This window comes from Podarcis cretensis, assembly GCF_951804945.1.
Source record: "Podarcis cretensis genome assembly, chromosome: 1".
Lineage (NCBI taxonomy): Eukaryota > Metazoa > Chordata > Lepidosauria > Squamata > Lacertidae > Podarcis > Podarcis cretensis.
In genome coordinates this window covers 19914055-19935806 of record NC_137170.1, presented here as the reverse complement: position 1 = coordinate 19935806, position 21752 = coordinate 19914055, and positions in this window count along the sequence as shown.

Below are 21752 nucleotides of genomic sequence, written 5' to 3'. Positions count from 1 at the left end.
GCTTTGTGGAGAGCAAATACTTTTTATGTCTTTGGTGTCTTCAGGTAAGGTTGCGAAAGTCCCCCATTTGAACCATGCATAGTCACTGAGGTTGGACAATACATCCATACCTTGGAAGTCGAATGGAATCCGTTCCGGAAGTCCATTTGACTTCCAAAACGTTCGGAAACCAAAGCACAGCTTTGGATTGGCTGCAGGAAGCTCCTGCAGCCAATCGGAAGCCGTGGAAGCCCCATCGGATGTTCGGCTTCCAAAAATAGTTCACAAACCAGAACACTCACTTCCTGGTTTGTGGCGTTCAGGAGCCAAAACGTTCAAGAACTAAGCTGTTTGAAAACCAAGGTACGACTGCACTGAACTTGATGGACGACGCCTTGCAAGCTGTTTTTCCACCTGACCTGGGAAAATGGAGTCCTGACTGACTTCAGCTACAAATGCTGAGACTGCTGAACAAACTCTTGGGCTGGGGTATTGGTTTTATTGATGGTTTTTTTGCTGTTATTGATATTGATATTGATATTGATATTGATATTGATATTGATATTGATATTGATATTATTTTCTTTACAATGATTTATGAAAGAACTGTTCAATTTGGTTGTATAATTTTTGATGTTCTATTTATTGTTTATTACTAATTGTTTTGAATTGTGTAACCCCTTTTCATGTTGTAAACTGCCTTGAGCATGGTTTTAACTGCAGAAAGGCAGCATACAAATAAATAGAAGTATGTATATGACAGCTTTCTATGTAATTGGGGGCCACCACTGAAAAGGCCCTGTTCTAGTAATGACCTTCTGAACTTCACTAGGTGTTGGTACACCCAAAAGGGCCTTCCCAGCAGACCACAATTCAAAAGCAGCACAGTTCATGGAAGAGCTTCTCTCCTTCAGCAGCAGATGTTATGAACCAGCAATTTTATGCAAATTAAGATGGAGTCTTGAGTTCAAAATGGAAACTAAGAGACTTGGGCCAACATGCCACAGACAAGGAGATTCCCACATAAGCCAAAAGAAGTCTAGTGGAATTAATTTTAAGTAGTTAATAAATAATATTTTTATTATACAGTGTGTGTGTTTTGCTTTCTAATGTTAGATTAAAATAAAAAATAAAGTCCTGTAGTTAAATGATTCACCCCAAAGATTCCCCCCTCACCACATATAAATTCATCTTGCTAAGTCAGTTTCTAGCTTATTTCAATTTGGGTCTTAGCTGGCTGGTTTGTTTTGCTTCTGTTTCACAGGAGGAAAATGGACTATTTCCTCCTGGCCCCCAGCTCCCCGCCCAGCATCTTTCCCTCCCCTCTGCATCTGAATAGTCGAGATTGACATAAAAAAGTACTTCAAGGGTTGAACTCTCCTGCAGCACACAAATACAGTGGATTTCTGTATATCTTTAAATGTTTTATATGTCCCGTCATATATAATTTATTATGTTGTGAAGCCGAGTCCTTCATTGAATGAATTTTTTTTTACTGTCAGAGCCTGGGGTACTTTAGTTTGATGATTTAAAACTCCCAATGCACTCGTAGCAAACAGCACTTTATTATTATTATTACAGCCTGTTTGTCCAACAGGTCAAATTCTCAGCACTGCAGGACATTTCTCCTGCTCTAGTGTTATTTCAGGGAACAAGTCCCTTAGCCAATGTTGATTCACTGTGTGAGGGAACAGGGTAGGTCTTCCACACAGGGAAGCATGGATGGGGCCCAGAGAGAAAAGGGAGAAGATACATCTAATGCTGTCCCAAAACCTGTCTTCCAATCTCCCGGACGTTTTCTTCCCTCGTGAATGATGCTTCAATGTTTCTGCCTCATTCACAGGGAATTTTAGAAATTCTTTAGAGTTTTGGTGGGTGTTGGGTTGAGCTTACCACAAGAATATGAGAACTACAATAACACCCCCCCCCCCTTTTTGTAATGTACGCAATATCTCTTTTTATTATTCTGTTTTGTTTTGGGTACTATTTCTTGTTTCTTCTTCCTTTTTGTGTCTTATCTTACTCTGCGCACTTGTAATTTTGTGCTTTTTATTTTTCAATAAAGAATACAAAGTAAAAAAAGAATACGTGAATGTTGTTCTTCTGTTTCACTCTTCTCTCTGTATTATTTTATTTTATTTTATTGTTACCAATAGGTATAACTACCTACCTGTTTATGTGTGGAAAGTTCAATAAAAAGAAGGTTTTTTAAAAATAAAAAAGCATGAGAAGCTAATAAAACAGGATGAATGAATGAATGAATGAATCGATTTATTATGGTCACAGACCAGAAATATGGACACATATAGCAATAGAGAACATGTAAACAGTGCTTTTTTCTGGAGGGATGCAGTGGTACACATCCCCCTAAACATTTTGTGAATCTTTGTACTTTTGTCCATTTACTGTATTTATTCTTCCCGATTTGAACTATAAAACGGTGATTTTCTTGAGTCAAAATGAGAGTACCCCTAAACATTTTTAAAGAAAAAAAGCACTGCATGTAAATATACATAGATTAAAATTTAACTCTATAAGCTAGAGCATGATAAATAATATAGATATAAAACATTTGAAATATGTAGGTTAAGACCTTAACCGCTAATTTAAAACATGCATGTTAAGACATTGGCCATTAGATTCATTCAGGGCTTGTCTTCTTAGTTTAAGGTAATCTCTGGTTCCCTGTCCTCTGTTAGATTTTTTAAAGAGTGGTCATCAGATCTGCTTGGCATTTGTTGCATAATTGGAGTGATAAATATTGAATGTAGGTCCCTAGAGTTCTTCTTCTTTGGCGATCACTCGTAGCCGAGTAAGATTGTCTTCCATAAACACGGTTTTAATAGTGAGTCCGTAAGTGACTGTGGAGGCCAATTCTGGATCCACACATCCTTCCACAGTGGGGACATTGGTTTCTGGGTGGGAGTTGATCATCGTGTGGATTTGCCAAGCATGCCTTCCTCTTAGCACGTTTCTCCCTTGCGTTCTGAGTTTGAGTGTCTTCAAAGCCCATGACACCTTTGGTAAAGGCTGATCTCCAACTGGAGCGCATGCAGGCCAGTGTTTCCCAGTTGTCAGTGTTTATACTACCGTATTTTTCGCTCCATAAGGCGCACCGGATCATAGGGCGCACCTAGTTTTTAGAGGGGGAAATCAAGAAAAAAAATCTTATTTCCCCCCCCCCCCCAGCCCCTAAGAGCAGCATACAGGCTGCGTGCAACCTCTCCTTGCCGGAGGGGTTGCGCGCGGCTATGGCACAAGCCAAGGCAGCGAGCGGGATGGATCCCGCTCGCTGTTTTGGCTTCCTCTTTAGCCCTGCGCAGCCTCTCCCTGCCAGGAGAGGCTGCGTGGGGCTAAAGAAGCCATAGCCGCGTGCAGCCTCTCCCTGCCGGAGGGGCTGTGCGCTGCTATCCCTGAAGCCTTCCGAGCCCAGCACAAGTTCCCGCTGCACTCCTTAGGCTTTGGGTTCCCTTTGCTGAAGCCAGGAGAGCAAGACTCTCCTGGCTTCAGCGAAAGGAACCTGAAGCCTCCATAATGCAGTGGGAACTTGCGCTGCACTCGGAAGTCTTCAGGCGGCTATCCCTGAAGCCGCCTGAAGCGAGAGGGGTCAGTGCGCGAAAGCAACGTGAAGCCTCTGGAGTGCAGAGGGAGCGCTCCCTCTGCGCTTCGGAGGCTTAGCATTGCTATCGCTGAAGCCAAGGAGCCTGCATTCGCTCCATAGGACAGACACACATATCCCCTCAATTTTTGGAGGGGGAAAAGTGCATCCTATAGAGCGAAAAATACGGTACGTTTTTTAAAAAAATTGCCTTGAGACAGACTTTATGTAACAGGGCATGAGGAACAGTTTCAACTTCCTCCAAACCGCAAGGAGTACACGATGGTGCATGCAGTTCTCTGCCTCCCACAAGTACCCTGTACACACTGGTGGAGGAAGAGGCATGCGGGGGGAGCACACTGCCCCCAGCAGCATGATCCTGGCGGGGTGCCATCACAGCTGCCCACCCCGCCCGCACTGGGTGCCACGCCCCTACGGGCGGCACACCACACCCCCAGGATGCACGCCATGCCCCTATGGGTGGCGTGCCATGCCCCCGGGATGCATGCCAGCCCCGCCCTCACCTGCTCTCCCCCCCCCCCCCCCCCGGTGCTGGAGCATGAAGCTCCGCCACTGCCTGTGCAGAAGTACTGGGGCAGGCTGGTGTGGAGAACTCCCTGGTCCTGAATGGGGTGGTTTTTCGCCTGGGAGTCATTTTGGACTCACAGCTGTCCATGCAGGCACAGGTCAATTCTGTGTCCAGGGCAGCTGTCTACCGGCTCCATCTGCCCGTGGACTGTCTCGCCAGAGTGGTGCATGCTCTGGTTATCTCCCGCTTGCTGCGAGAAGCCAAGTTACAGGGAAGCAGGCAGAGGGCCTTCTCGGTAGTGGCGCCCGCCATGTGGAACACCCTCCCACCAGATGTCAAGGACATAAAAAAGTATCTGACTTTTAGAAGACTTCTGAAGGCAGCCCTGTTTAGGGAAGTTTTTAATATTTGATCTTTTATCGTGTTTTTAACATTCTGTTGGGAGTTACCCAGAGTGGCTAGGGATACCAAGCCAGATGGATGGGGTACAAATAATAAATAACAAATAACAAATAATAAATATAGTAATATTAATAATAATTATATCATCATCATCATCATCATCAACTCTATTATATCTGCAGAGGGATGTCTCATAGAGTAACAGGGCCAGAAACACCTCAGTAGGAAGGGACTTCCACATATGAGGAGCCACCATTAAAAAGGCCCTTTACTAGGACCACATTCCTCAGACTGCAGAGGCACTGCCATGAGAACCTCATATGTGATCAATGCTTTCCCCCCCAAGCTGGCAAAACTCCTTTGACAACATCAAGGAACCAAGCTTCTAGTGCCACCAGCCCAATCTTACGGAATACTCTGCCAACAGAAATTCAGCAGGTACCTTCTGTCCAGTGGCGTAGCGTGGGTTGTCAGCACCTGGGGCAAGGCAAGTAATTTGGGCCCCTAGCCCATGGATTTGCGCCCCGTAACCCTAACCCCCAGATGTTGCGCCCAGTGCAGCTGCCCCCCCTGCACCCCCCACGCTACGCCACTGCTTTTGTCTCTACCTTTAAATACCTACTGAAAACTTTTTTTATTCTGCCAGGCTTAGGCTGGCAATTAAAGACATGTCTTCCTATAACAGTTAGGTGATCTCTGTTTTTATATATTTGTGGTTTTTTATTGTATGGCTTTTGTATATAGTTGCTGCAAACTGCTCAGATATTTTTTTGGTTTTGTTTAATGAGTAGAAGCATATTAGTATTCTTATAACTAAAGACGTACATGCATTTCCCCACTTTAAGCAAAAGCGACTAAAATATATATTCACCATCACTTGGGAAGTTTTAACAAAGGAAGAGACCTGCCTTGGACAGAAAGGTTTACAGCGATGTGAAACTTCTTGAATGGGTGTTAGGCTAAATCTGACAGGGTGTGGATGCCCTCCTAGAGCCGTTTGCTGCCTCTTCTCTCTATATGTTTGGTCGATGCTGAGCCTATTAAGTTGGCATCAAATCAGTGGCAGTACACAAACTCTCTGAGTGCTAGAGAAGTCAGCATCTGTCCTCTTACCTGACACTTCTGCCTCCTTTTACTGATGTTAAAAGAAATTTCTACTGTCAGTCATATAACCAATTCACTTTGTTCACAGGCAGTGACAACCTTGTTGTTTTTCTCTCCCACCACAGAACCAACTTCAGTGAATTAGCATCCTCAAAATTTAGACGAGCTCATTAGTCTGAATAAATTTGAAAGCTGCTGTTCAGACCTTCTTTATTATTATTATTATTTTAGCAGTATGATTCTTAGTGGATATTGTATATATATATATATATATATATATATATATATATATATATATATATGGTTCCTAAGTATACATTTTAGAATTTTAAAGAGCCAAAGATTCTACTTATTTCTCCCTCCCTTCTTGGCTCTTTAAAGTAATCATTATCTTCATAATTCCCAAGTCACCTTCATTCCCATTGTCCCGTTTAGGATTTCTTTTCTTTTTTTCTTAAAAAAACCCCCAGGATAATAATTGGAAAGACCAGCTACATCAGCAAAGCTGATGCTACACAGTAGCCACTTGATAATTTGTTTAGATGTCTGATCCCAACCTTGGGATTTCCTGCCCCTGAAAAAAAAAACTGAATGGTTTTCAATTAAAATTTTCAATTTTAATTTTTCAATTAAAACCTTGGGTTAAACCACAGAGCCTAGGGCTTGCCGATCAGAAGGTCGGTGGTTCAAATCCCCGCGACGGGGTGAGCTCGGTCCCTGCTCCTGCCAACCTAGCGGTTCGAAAACACACCAGTGCAAGTAGATAAATAGGTACCACTCTGGCAGGAAGGTAAACAGCATTTCCATGCGCTGCTCTGGTTCGCCAGAAGTGGCTTAGTCATGCTAGCCACATGACCTGGAAGCTGTACACCGGCTCCCTCGGCCAATAAAGCGAGATGAGCGCTGCAACCCCAGAGTCGTCCATGACTGGATTGTGCTGGTGAACCTCAGAGCAGCGACGGAGCAAGTTGATCGGGCGCCTGAGGCAGCTTGCATGCCCTGCACCCTGGGGCAGGGCCAGCCACCCGTGGGTGGGCGAGCAAGGCAGGACGCTCCATGGGGCCTCAGAGAAGTCTGCCTGCCTCCTCCCACTCAGCCGCCCTACACCTGAGGGGGAGGTGGCGAGCAGATCGTTTGGGGCAGCGCAGAGCCTGCGGGCGCCTAAGCCTCCATGTCACTCCCAGGAGAGACATGTGTCTCGGGTGTGCTGCAGGCCCCACAGTGAGTGCCACCTGGCATTTTGTCACCCCCTCAGTGGTGACACCAGGGTGAATCGCACCCACCACACACCCCTTCCTCCACCCCTGTCTCAGAGCCAAGGGGTCAGATGAGTCCCTCCCAGACTCCTCCACCTGGACTTTAAGACTCTTGCCTGGGCATCCATCTTCCTCAGACAACGATGCCTCCCTCAAAGCCATGTCTCTGACTGACATTTTTTTTCATGTCCTCCTTGAGGGTTTCAGCCTAGTAGACACCAGTGAGGGATGCTGGGGTGCAGCAGTGCTGGGACACAATTGGGTGGGGCAGGAGAGCAGAGCTCCCTCCACCTCTCTATTTTTTTTTTTTAAAAAATAAATCCCTAGAAGAAGAAAAGTTCTTGATTGATGTTTTGCTAGCAAGACTGGCTATTCACAGAGGAGCATTTTTAAAAATGTGGCACACACAAACACCCCAGCCAACCATCCTACAATATGAAGTGGTACAGTCAGTTCTACCTAGTTAGCATTAGACCAGGCCACACTGGGGTGTGTATGTTTGTGTGTGAATGTGTACACACAGGGGAAACTCCATGTGCAACTGCCAGGAGGGATATACCAACGTGTTCCACATGTGCTGCATAAAGGAAGATTTTGGGCATCACTTGGCAGGACAGAGTCTCCAACAAAGATGTGTTCTCCCAAGCTCACATTCCCAGCACATTTGCACTCCTGTCTCAGTGATATCTCTGTTGGCTTGGCCATGTTGAAAGAATGGAATATGGCAGGATGCTGAAGGACATGCTCTATGGGAAGTTGGCTTCAGGCAGTGGCCAACTCTACATTACAAAGGTAAAGGTAAAGGGACCCCTGACCATTAGGTCCAGTCGTGGCCAACTCTGGGGTTGCGGCGCTCATCTCGCTTTATTGGCCGAGGGAGCCAGCGTAGAGCTTCCAGGTCATGTGGCCAGCATGACTAACCAGAGCAGCGCACGGAAACGCCATTTACCTTCCCGCCGGAGTGATACCTATTTATCTACTTGCACTTTGACGTGCTTTCGAACTGCTAGGTTGGCAGGAGCTGGGACCGAGCAATGGGAGCTCACCGCGTCGCGGGGATTCAAACGGCTGACCTTCTGATCGGCAAGTCCTAGGCTCTGTGGTTCAACCCACAGCACCACCTGTGTCCCCTGCATTACAAAGATGTCTGCAGATGAGATAGGAAGCCTTACAGATGACAACAGTGTCTGGAGACAGGCAGGAAAGTCCTGTATCCATAGCATTGACCAGAGGAGAATTAACTGCTGGGAGGAGCAGCAAGAGAAGAAATGTCATGGTGCATCTGCAGCAGCATAACCGGATGCCTTCCTCAGTCCCAGACCCAACAAAACATGTCCCCATCCTATATGTCCCCATCCTACATGTCCCCATCCTGCAGCCACAGCAGGTGCTGCTACCTTTTAACTACGTGACTGTACCCTCCATGTCACATGCCTCCAGTGTCTCCCAAGATAGACGGATGCCAACCATGTGCAATGATGGCAATAAAAAATAGCAATAATAATCATCATAATAGTAAAACAGCAGCAGCAGCAGCAGCAGCAGCAGCAGCAGCAGCAACAACAACAACAACAACAACAACAACAACAACAACAACAACTTATTTATACCCTGCCCATCTGGCTGGGTTTCCCCAGCCGCTCTGGGCGGCTCCCAACAGAATAGTAAAAACACAATAAAACATCAAACATTAAAAACTTCCCTGAACAGGGCTGCTTTCAGATGTCTTCTAAAAGTCAGGTAGTTGTTTATTTCCTTGACATCTGATGGGAGGGCGTTCCACAGGGCGGGTGCCACTACTGAAAAGGCCATCTGCCTGGTTCCCTGTAACTTGGCTTCTTGCAGTGAGGGAACTGCCGGAAGGCCCTTGGCGCTGGACCTCAGTGTCCGGGCAGAATGATGGGGGCGGAGACGCTCCTTCAGGGATACTGGGCCGAGGCTGTTTAGGGCTTTAAAGGTCAGCACCAACACTCTGAATTGTGCTCAGAAATATACTGGGAGCCAATATAGGTCTTTCAGAACCAGTGTTATATGGTCTCTTTTGGAAGGTATATGCACCATACATCATTGGGGTTGGAAAGAATAGCAAAGCTGGAACTAGGGAGAGATTGACTATGAGTTTCAGTAGAGTTATGTGTGACAAGGGGGAGGGGGGTTCAAACACCTTTAATAGTGTGACGTATTTTGTGGAGTGGCAAGGTTTAAGCCACGGCTCTATATCTAGCGAAGGGTTCCCCAGCTAAGCTCCATAGGGTAACAGCAACTGACGCGTAATTACTTTTGATATCTTAATAGAGGGGGAAACGCCTCCCCCAGGGGGTGACCGTAAAACTTTAAAATGGCACATTTTAAAACTATGAGGAAAATGGTTAACAGCAGGCTGAAGGGCAGAGTTAAAAACTTTCAAACCACAGACTCAGCCTGGAGGCTATTCAAGAGCATTGTGTTAGAAGCACAGATGGTTTGTGTATCACTGAGGAAAGAAAGAAAGAAAGAAAGAAAGAAAGAAAGAAAGAAAGAAAGAAAGAAAGAAAGAAAAGAGTAAAGTAGAGGGAAGAATAAAACTACACAGAGATATGCAGTGGCCTGTTAAGGTGGAAAAGGAGTATCGTGAAAAGAGAAATGCTTTCTGAGCCACATAAAAGGATTATGGAGAAATTTAAAATACTAGAAGAGAAAAGAGGAGAAAATGGAAATGGCAGCCGAAGACTGCTTAAGGGTTCCTTCACTTAGACACATGCACACAGTGCAGAAAACCAATGGCCTGACTACTCTTTGTCATTCAGTGTGTTTAATCCCCTTGCACATTCACACACACACACCAGGTTTAGGATTTTCTGCTAAACCCCCAAAAGCTGTCCTAGACATGCAGCAAGAGCATCTGCGTTTGTGGATCAGAGTTGCCTCTGAACTACTGAAGAGCTGCAGAGAAGTCAATGGCTTCTACCCCATCCATTTCCTCTGGAACTGGGATCATTCATTCACTCTGTCGTTCCGGAGATGTGGATGGCATTGCTGCCAAACCGTTGCATTCCAGTGTTTCCCACATTGACCGCCTGTCTTTTTTAATGGTCTCGTTTGTGGGTATTGGCGTTTCAGTGGTGGTGGTGGCAGGGACAACTGAAATGAAATTGCAGTAGCAGTCTGCAAAATTTTTAGATACATTCTGCTGTTTTAGAATGGATTTTAATGGGAATTTTAGCTGTTCACATTGATTTTCACATTGATTTGTTCACATGGATTTTTGTTTAAAATGAAGCTTTTATTGTTTCCTGCTCTTTTGGAGTAAAGGGTGAACTATGAATCTTTTAAAATAAAGATAAATAAAAATAAAAATATTTCCAAATATTTTTTCCGGTTTTCCTAAATTTCCCCCTTCTTCTCATTGCCCATCCCACTCAGTTGTTGTTGTTTAGTCATTTAGTCATGTCCGACTCTTCATGACCCCATGGACCAGAGCATGCCAGGCACTTCTGTTTTCCACTGCCTCCCGCAGTTTGGTCAAACTCATGCTAGTAACTTCAAGAACACTGTCCAACCATCTTGTCTTCTGTTGTCCCCTTCTCCATCTTTCCCAGCATCAGGGTCTTTTCCAGAGAGTCTTCTCTTCTCATGAGGTGGCCAAAGTATTGGAGCCTCAGCTTCAGGATCTGTCCTTCCCGTGATCACTCAGGGCTGATTTCCTTCAGAATGGATAGGTTTGATCTTCTTGCAGTCCATGGGACTCTCAAGAGTCTCCTCCAGCACCATAATTCAAAGCATCAATTCTTCGGCGATCAGCCTTCTTTATGGTCCAGCTCTCACTTCCATACATCACTACTGGGAAAACCATAGTTTTAACTATATGGACCTTTGTCAGCAAGGTGATGATCCCACTCAGTAGGGGTATCTAACCCTTGAGGGGGGGAGTCCTCTACTGAAGGTGAAACTATATGTGACCTTAGCTGTGCATTTCCACCCTTGAGTGCATGTCAGGATTGAACTGGGAATCTTGTGTATGGAAAACATTTCCCTGAGCTTTGGCCATTCCCCACATTGATCTGGCATTTTGAATGCACTCAAAGCAGGCCCTGAAAAAGTATGTTACCAGCAGCAGATAACAAACCTGAAAGACCACTTCAAGTGAACATCATTGCAGAGGTTATTTTAGGACATCACTTCCTTTCTTCAGATACCCATCCTTGCAACCTCACTGTTTACATTTATGGTTTTGGTTTATTTGATTGCACCACATGTGGGCTGTTGGTGGAAAACTTTTATTTGCACACAGCTGTGTTACTGAAAAAGATAGCTCTTTGTCTGCACACTGATGGACTGTGAAGATAGGCAATTAAATGGAGGGCATTATGACACTGCATTCCTGGCTTAAAGGTAAAGGGACCCCTGACCGTTAAGTCCAGTTGCGGACGACTCTGGGGTTGCGGTGCTCATCTCGCTTTACTGGCCGAGGGAGTCGGCGTTTGTTCACAGACAGCTTCCGGGTCATGTGACTAGCATAACTAAGCTGCTTCTGGCGAACCAGAGCAGTGCACGGAAACACCGTTTACCTTCCCACCGGAGTGGTACCTATTTATCTACTTGCACATCATGCTTTCGAACTGCTAGGTTGGCAGGAGCAGGGACTGAGCAATGGGAGCTCACCTTGTCGTGGAGATTCAAACCGCCAACCTTCTGATCGGCAAGCCCTAGGCTCTGTGGTTTAGACCACAGCACCACCCGTGTCATTCCTGGCTTGAAGCAAGCTTATTACATTTTGTTCCAAAGAGGACAACTGAATTATGGGTTAAAGATTTAAGAGGAAGCATAGATAATGAGTCTCATGCTCTACCAACTGAGCTATTCTCAGGTCGTTTGGTATGTTGCAGAATGAAGAGAAGTACATCCACATACAATCAATCAGGGTTTTTAAAAAGCTATATGACAACCAAACATCTGAATTTTGAAACATTGATGGTGTTCTTTGTCTATTTTTTCCTCATACCTAGGATATTATAACATGCATGTTAAAATGGAAGTCAGATTTTCTTGTTCTGTGTAAAAAGTATACCTTCATTTCTATATAGTGCGTTTTCTTGCTTCGTTATGAACTAGTGACCCCTTTTTTCATTTTTTGAATTTGTTAAAGTATAGGTAAAGGTAAAGGTAAAGGTACCCCTGCTCGTTCGGGCCAGTCTTGCCAGACTCTAGGGTTGTGCGCTCATCTCACTCTATAGGCCGGGAGCCAGCGCTGTCCGCAGACACTTCCGGGTCACGTGGCCAGTGTGACAAGCTGCATCTGGCGAGCCAGCACAGCACATGGAACACTGTTTACCTTCCCGCTGGTAAGCGGTCCCTATTTATCTACTTGCACCCGGAGGTGCTTTCGAACTGCTAGGTTGGCAGGTGCTGGGACCGAACGATGGGAGCGCACCCCGCTGCGGGGATTCGAACCGCCGACCATGCGATCGGCAAGTCCTAGGTGCTGAGGTTTTACCCATAGCGCCACCCGCATCCCCTGGTTAAAGTATAGCGAACCTGGTTAATATTTCTGCTGCTTCTATTGACACTGATTTAGCAACCTCTGTTGACCAAACACAAGAGAGCCTTAAATATAGCAGTGAATGCAGTTAACTCCAAATTGAGAACTTTTTATCCAAATAGCAAAACCATACAAAACACCATCCCTTTGGGGCATTTACAAACCTGATACTAAAGGCTTGACAGCATCAGACTCTTATTGCTTCCTGCCTTAATTTGGGTTAGTGATGGCTCAAGGCTAATGCAGCAAATTGGAGAAGTGTTTGATAAAAGCCAGGTGGGGAAGGTAAGAGAGAGACAGTTTCTAAACACCATGTTAACCCAACTTCATCAAATATTGGGACTCTCAAGTACTTCTGCAAATGGAGTCTCAGACAGGGGATGGTGGGGAAGCAATGAGTCATCTGGTCACACCCTCCTCAGAAGAGATCTGCCAAGATAAGGGACGCCAAGGCATCTGATTAAAACAGCAGCACAAATTCTGAAAAGGAAGTGTAAAGTGTGAGTGTGCCCACTAGGGACAGATAGATCTGTCAGTTCTCAGTTTCCAACCTTAAATTTAATTCTCCACATTTCTTCAGCTATTTGTGATTCTTTCTTTCTATAAAAAATAAGTCCTAATGGAAATTGGTCAGCATTTTAGTGCAAATTTCTCCTAATAAAAACTTTATTGTATATATTTTGCCTAATATATCCATTTTCCATTTTCCCCTAATATAATGCATTTTTATGTACTCTTCACTGACATATGCATATATATATATACGTACACTTTGCCCACGAATATGCATTTCTGTACACATTACTTGGCTGGAGAACTGCTTTGCAAAATTCAGATAAATTCAAATTGTGTGGATTTGGTAGGTTTGCTCTTACAGGCAAACCTAATCGAATTTATCCCACATCCCTACCTTGCACCCCAACAGTAAACTTACAGGCTTAATATTAAGAGGAGGGCGATCAAGATGACCAAGGGTCTGGAAAGCAAGCCTTACGAGGAATGGTTGAGGGAGTTGAGTATGTTTAGCCTGGAAAAGAGGAGATATGATAGCCAGCTTCAAATATCTCAAGGGCTGTCACATGGAAGATGGATCAAGTTTGTTTCCTCCTGCTCTGGAGGGTAGGACCCAAACCAATGGCTTCAAGTTAGAAGAAAGGCGATTCTGAGTAAACATCAGGAAGTACTTTCTGACAGGAAGAGCTCTTTGACAGTGGAACAGAATCCCGTGGGAGGTTGTGCACTCTCCTTCAATTGAGGCTTTTAAGCAGAGGTTGGATGGACATCTGTCCTGGATGCTTCAGTTGAGATTCCTGCAATGCGAGGGACTTGGATTAGATGACCCTCATGGTCCCTTCCTCCTTCATGGATCACTGCCTGGTCATGGCGAAGGGGCTTGAATAACTCAGAGAAGCTATGAGCTATTCTGTTCATGGCCACCCAAGATGGACAGGTCATAGTGGAGAGTTTTGACTCAACATGATCCACCTGGAGCAGGAACCGGCAAGCCACTCCAGTATCCCTGCCAATAAAACTCCATGGACAAAAACAACAGGCATATAAAAGTTATGACGCTGGAAGATGAGCCCCTCAGGTCGGAAGGCGTCCAACATGCTACTGAGGAAGAGTGGAGGACCAGTACAAGTACAAGTACATCACAGCTGATGAAGCGGCTGGGCCAAAGCCAAAGATCAAACCTATCCATTCTGAAGGAAATCAGCCCTGAGTGCTCACTGGAAGGACAGATCCTGAAGCTGAGGCTCCAATACTTTGGCCACCTCATGAGAAGAGAAGACTCCCTGGAAAAGACCCTGGTGTTGGGAAAGATTGAGGGCACAAGGAGAAGGGGACGACAGAGGACGAGATGGTTGGACAGTGCTCTTGAAGCTACCAACATAAGTTTGAACAAACTGCGGGAGGCAGTGGAAGACAGGAGTGCCTGGCATGCTCTGGTCCATGGGGTCATGAAGAGTCAGACACGACTAAACAACAACCACAACAACAGGGTCCCTTCCCATTCTATGATTCTCTAAGTGTGTGTGTGTGGCTGTGACCCTCCGCTAGCATTTAGCCCCCAGAATGTCCCCCATATGGTAATGCAGCTCTCAAACTGAAAAACGCTCCCCACTCTTCCTCTCTATGGTACTAATGAGCAATGGCACACGTACACTATTATATGTGAATTCCCCTCTATCGCTGCTTTATAAGAACCTTGGACACTTCAAGCTGATTAAGTCATTGTTAAGACATGCATTTTACTTGCAGAAAGCAAGGCTGTGGGGATTTGTGAAAAATTCAGGGGGAAAAGACACTCTGTTACAATAAGTAATGCATCCTGCTAGTGCAAAATGAAGAGAGAGAAAACGCGAGGGCTCTTGAGAAATTAGGAGGATTTGCCTTGATTCGCTTGGAGTATATAGATCTGTGTATGTACATAATATATATGTATATAAATATTCATGCACCCCCATTTTACTCCCACAGAGAAATAAATATGCTCAGCGTAACATGGCATATAGAAGGGCCAGTGTACATCTTTATTTAAAATACACAGGATGCCGAAATGGAAAAGTATAAAAAAGGAAAAGAAATACATATTGTTTTTGAAGCTGAAGCATGAATATGGTTGTAATTTTAATGTTTCTTGCTGGAAAAAGGTCATCTTTGCCGAGGTCGGGTTTTTCTTAAGGTCATTTCACATTGAGATATCTGCCTGCTTTTGACATTTCATCTAGAAGAGGCACAACTATTCTGACACATGAAATGGGTTCTTTACAAACCCAATGGCTATTTCTATCAACATCTGTTATTCTTACACAAAGGGGGAATATGCATTGATTGCAAACAAGGCTTCATGGTTTTTTTTTATTTTAAAAAAGAGAATATTAATGTAGCCATTTGCACTTAAAGGGACAGGAATGTCCAGCTTAAAGGGCAGGGGGGAGAGAAATAAAGAACAGTTTCACACATTGCTACAAAAGTCATCTTTGCTCATTATGGTTGTTGAGTTTGTTTTGTAATTATGCTGCTCCTATGGAATCAGTTCAGTTATGGGTGGCTTCTAATACGTCCCAAAAAAACCCCCACAACAATCTGTCCTGGATCAGACTTTTCCAACCTGGTGCCCTCCAGATTTTTGAACTCCATCTCCCTTCAGCCTCAGTCAGCACAGGGGGTTGTTGGGAGTTGTAGTCCAAAATATTGAGATTGTACCAGGTTGACGGAGGCTACTCTAGGCCTTTCACATACAACTTGATAATAAAGTACACAGTTTGTCCACTTACCAATTTACAGGTCAGTCATTAGCATGGTTACTTTGAAGTTAGTCCCACTGCTTCCAGTCACTTATATATATATAAAATGCATAGTACTGGAGACTGAAGGTTGTGTTGTGTGAAGCAGTGGCACAATCATTGTTATTCACCATCCTCAATTAATCGTTCAGGCAGTCCCATGATGGGCATGGATTCCACTACGTTTTCATATGTGAAAGGGGTGAATCCTTATTCAACCTGGCTGAAGGATGAGAAAGTGGTTGTCACTCATTCAGATCATCCATGCATTGGGTTTTGTAGATATTTCAACAGAGCTCAGTAAATTGTCCAAATATATTCACACATAAATGCACCCTCCTGACTCCAGGCTGTAATTGTTCACAAGGCTTTTTGAGATACTACGAGGCTTCACTTGTAGTCGGAAAAATTGACAGCTAACAAAAGGTGACAAAGTTCTTGGAACCTATACCATAACAGGAAAAGCAAAAGGAACCAACCATATTCAATTCGTCATAAGCTTGATTTGCGTGTTCTCAGGATGAAAGTGCAGGGTAGGGGTGAGAGTGTTGGACAAGGACCTGGGAGACCAGGGTTCAAATCCCTGCTCCCTTATGAAACTCACTGGGTGACGTTGGGCCAGTCACAGTCTCTCAGCCTAACCTACCTCACAGGGTTTGCTGTGAGGATGAAATGAGGAGGGGGAGAACCATGTACGCCACCTTGAGCTCTAAGGAGGAAAGGTGGGATGTAACAGTAAAATAAACAAACCAATAAAACAATGTGCTCAGAATGCAGAGATTGCTCATGAGCCATACCTGGCTCTCACAGCCTAGACCACGTGGAGCCCCTATAATCCCATGGGTACCATCCAGTGAGAGCCAGTGTGGTGTAGTGGTTAAGAGCAGTGGACTCATAATCTGGTGAATCGGGTTCGCTTCCCCACTCCTCCACATGCAGCAGCTGGGTGACCTTGGGCTAGTCACACTTCTCTGAAGTCTCTCAGCCTCACTCACCTCACAGAGTGTTTGTTGTGGGGGAGGAAGGGAAAGGAGATTGTTAGCCACTTTGAGACTCCTTAGGGTAGTGATAAAGTGGAATATCAAATCCAAACTCTTCTTCTTCCATGCTAGAATCAGCAGTATGGATTAGAAGTGTGCTTGCATGGTATCACCTCTATAAAAGTAAAGGGGGGGAGGTAAAGGACCCCTGGACAGCTAAAGGCGACTATGGTGTTGTGGCACTCATCTCGCTTTCAGGCCAAGGGAGCTAGCATTTGTCCACAGACAGCTTTCTGGGTCATGTGGCCAGCATGACTAAACTGCTTCTGGTGCAACAGAACACCATGATGGAAAGCAGAGCACAGGGAAACACCATTTACCTTCCTGCCTCAGCAGTACCTATTTATCTACTTGCATTGGCATGCTTTCGAACTGCTAGGTTGGCAGGAGCTGGGACAGAGCAACGGGAGCTCACCCCATCGTGGGGATTCGAACCGCCAACCTTCTGAGTGGCAAGCCCAAGAGGTTCAGTGATTTAGACCACAGAGCCACCCACGTCTCTTATATATCCCCTTTATATCATCCCACTGACTACACGTGACTCAATTATCCACATTGCCAGAGAGAAACTGAGCCATGCAAAAGTTGTAATCTTGCCACTTTGGCAATGAATGAACAGAGTAGTAGAAAGGATGATAAAATACACTGAAAGCTCTGCTGGATCAGATCCAAGAACCCTCCTGGTCCAGCATGTTCCACACTGTTCATTTCATAAGCTTATTGTTCTAGACAAAGTTCATGACAAACTTGTAGCAGTAGTATTAATAAAACAACGCAGAACATCCATCCATAATATAAGCAGACTTCCCTGATGCAAGAGAGAAGACACCAGAGACACCAGCAAATCCACACTGATTTCAGATTAAACCTCCATGTCACCAAAATAACTTAAAGAGAAGGAAGCAGTTAGGTGGCATGGTTCACTGGCAGAATCCCTAATCTAAAATGGATGTCCAAAAATCGCAACTGGAATTCAGCCAGACAGGAAGCTTGGAAAAGAGTGAATCGCTACAGAATACAGAAAATGCCCCCCAAACCCTCATGCCTATGCTGATGCCGAATCAAATAGTGTATGTTCATAAGTGGAAGGTGTCTTATACTGATTCAAACCATTGATCCTTCTTGTTCGGAGTGTCTACATTACCAGGCAACAGCTCTCCAGGGTTTCATACAAGGCTCTTCCTAGCCCTACTTGCAGAATCAGATGGGACCTGGGCGCTCCTATACCCAACATGCATGTTCTGCAGCCTAGCTGCAACCTACTCATAAGCCTTCTATGCTCAGGATAATATTTTATTCTCTTGCTAATTATGCTGTTTTAAACGTGTGCTTTATAACTGACTTCCTTTAGTCGTGTTTTCTTTTGAAAGGTTTAAGATAACTTTGCTGCCTTCAGTGTGCATTCTGTAGCCGGCCTCCTTTGTAATGTTTTGTTTTGAAATCTTTTAAGATAATATCCTGGTTTCCTGTTAATTACGTTGCTTTGAATGTATCATTTATATTTGACTTTCTTTAGTAACGTTTGGGTCTGGATTGTTTTATATGATGTTTTAATGCAGATTGTAAACTGCTTTGACGCGGGTGGCGCTGTGGGTTAAACCACAGAGCCTAGGATTTGCTGATCAGAAGGTCAGCGGTTCAAATCCCCACAACGGGGTGAGCTCCCGTTGCTCAGTCCCTGCTCCTGCCAACCTAGCAGTTCGAAAGCATGCGAAAAGTGCAAGTAGATAAATAGGTACCGCTCTGGAGGGAAGGTAAACGGTGTTTCTGTGCACTGCTCTGGTTCACCAGAAGCGGCTTAGTCATGCTGGCCACATGCTGTACGCCAGCTCCCTCGGCCAATAAAGCAAGATGAGCGCCGCAACCCCAGAATCAGTCACGACTGGACCTAATGGTCAGGGGTCCCTTTACCTTTACCTTAAACTGCTTTGAGGTGTCTTGTTTTTGTTTTTGTTTTAAATAAAGTGATAGAGAAATAACAACAACAACAACAACAAAAGCAACAACAACAATAATAATAAACCAACTTCTTACCAGCTTACCAAGCCTTCATGCCACAGGGTTAGGTTGCATTTGGTGGGAAAAGATCTCAAGTCCCACCCAAGTCAATGGAGACAGTTCACCATGGCTGCTTTCCATTTGACAATAGTAAACACCACCACCCCGATGCTCAGTTCTATCTCTTGCACTAATCAGAACACCTGGGTCTCTAACAAAGGATTCTTAGCAATGTCGCAACACCACCATTCCATGAGAGTGAAACCAATATAAATTTATAGCTGCATGCCCTAATTACTGTCTGTGTGTATGTGTGTGTGCAAAAGGTATGTAGGTAGGTGTTGTACTCTGAGATATGCTTACGTTCTTTCATAAACCTCTTGGTTTCCCTCCCAGAATGATTTTCATTTCATCAGGAAACACATTTGGTTTTGTGATTAATCTCGTCTTGGCACCAGCCCAACAATTTGCTGCGAATTGCTTGTACGAATGTGGAATTCAGCGATCTGAATGTTTTGTGAACAGCAGCTAATAAGGGATACGGACAGGCCAAATTGGCACTCAGCTCCACTGAGGCAAACTGGGAAATGTGCAGGTTTTTGCTTGTCCCACTGGCTCCTGAAACATCAGTAAACTTGGGGTCACAATCCGCCCAGCTATGCTGAATGTGTCATATTAAACTTTCCTATGAAGTGAGTACTTATGGCAGACATCCACCGGGAACTACAGGTGCTGTGATTCTGGATTTGTGCCATATGTCCAGAGGGCATTGAAGAGGTTAATATCCAGGTGCAAGGAATGTGCTGCTGGAACATGTTCTGCATTGCTTTCAGACTTTGGCCTCAAATAATCTCCTTTAACATATTTTATTAAAGTGTCATAATTAGATTTATTTAATGTACTGGGAGCCAAGGAATGTCAGCTCGGTGAATGACCAAAAAAAAAAAAAACCCCTTTCAAGAGAGAAGGAAATCTACATTTCTCCAGTTTCTTTTAATCATCTCAAGCCTGTTTAGGGACAGAGATATGATGATCCAGGGCATGGGTAGGCAAACTAAGGCCCAGGGGCCGGATCCGGCCCAATCGCCTTCTAAATCCAGCCCGCGGACAGTCTGGGAGTCAGCGTGTTTTTACATGAGTAGAATGTGTCCTTTTATTTAAAATGCATCTCTGGGTTATTTGTGGGGCATAGGAATTCATTCATTTATTTTTTTTCAAAATATAGTCCGGCCCCTCACAAGGTCTGAGGGACAGTGGACCCTGGGCCCCCTGCTGAAAAAGTTTGCTGACCCCTGAATGAAAAGAGGGGGCACATCTTCTGCAGAGTTAGTGCTTAGGAATTATCTGTTCCCAAATGGGCAGCTGTTAATTGACTCTTTCCACTAAATCCTGCAATTGTTCCAAAGTATGACCCACGGCATTTTTGTTCAAAAGTTTGCCTCCCCATTGAGTTCCGTTGGGTTGAATCCCCGGTAAGAGTGTTTAGGATGGCACTTTTAGGACTGCTCTCGAAATGTGGGAAGCTGTATTTTACCAGCAAGGGATATTTTGCTTGTGAGATAGCGCGCGCACACACACACACACACACACACACACACATCGACACATCTCAGGTCCAGAACTACCACCAAGAGAGGTTTCTTCGACCTTGGCAGTCATGCAGATACCAGATCCGAATACCCAGACTGTCTCTAAAGCAGGAACGGGAGCCATAAATAGATGCCTACTGACAAGCCCACTCCCAGAAACTGCCATGGTATCCCCCCTTTGCCAACCCCACCCTCACCCCCTGGTAGCTTCCACAGTTGTAGGATTCAGGTTTCAGTTATAGGATTAAGTTCAACAGCTACTTTATGTTCATGTCAAATGTGCTTCATTACTCCGAGAAAAACATATGTAATAATTTTAGCCGGAATGGATTTTACCTGCTGCTTTGCCGCTTCGAATTTGTTGCCAGGGGCTGGCTGATTCATTTCCCTTGCAATAATGGCTTATTTGTGGTTACTGAATCATACGAAATAATTGTAATTCATGCTATTTTTAACATATTGTTTTGCATTACCAGAGAATTGTGCATGTGGGGGGAATTGCATCCACAAATATACATTGATAGGAATATTGCTGTGGTCTAGTTGGCACGCGGCTGTAGGACGCTAGAACTCAAAGGGGACCCTGTATGCATTAGGGGTGTTACCCAGCACAACAAACTTTTGAATCAGGGCGTGGGGGTGGTGGGTGGAAGAGAACTCTTCTCCTCTGTTTTTTGATGGAGGGGTGGTGGTGTGGCAAGTGAAAACGTATGGCGTTTCCTTTGGGGTGGGGTGGGGACGCCTGCACTTACAAAACAACAACCTCTGGTTATGTACTATGGCAAAATGACTCTACCATATCAGCATCCTTTCCTTGCCCATGGGTGCGAAGAAAGGTCAATCTGCTGTAAATCATAGAATCACAGAATTGTAGAGATGGAAGTGACTCATAGGGTCACCTGGTCGAACCCCCTGCAATGCAGGAATCAGAGAAGAAGAAGAAGAGTTTGGATTTGATATCCTGCCTTTCACTCCCTTTAAGGAGTCTCAAAGCGGCTAACATTCTCCTTTCCCTTCCTCCCCCACAACAAACACTCTGTGAGGTGAGTGGGGCTGAGAGACTTCAAAGAAGTGTGACTGGCCCAAGGTCACCCAGCAGCTGCATGTGGAGGAGCGGAGACACAAACCCGGTTCACCAGATTACGAGACTACCACTCAAAACCACTACACCACACTGGCTCTCACTAAAGAGAGTTAGCTCCCAGGCCAGGAGGTGGCTTGGCCTGCAGCAACTGCCTGCTGGCTTGTTCGAAAGATGCTTGGAGTCAGGGATAGAAAAACCTTTTCTGCCCAAGGGACACATTCCCTTCTGAGCAACTTTCAGAGGGGGCCAGTAGGAAGTAGGGATCAGAGGCGAAAGTGGGTGGAACAGTAAATGTATACCTCGGGTTAAATATGCTTCAGGTAGAGCATTTTCAGGTTATGCTCCGTGGTGAGCCGGAAGTAATT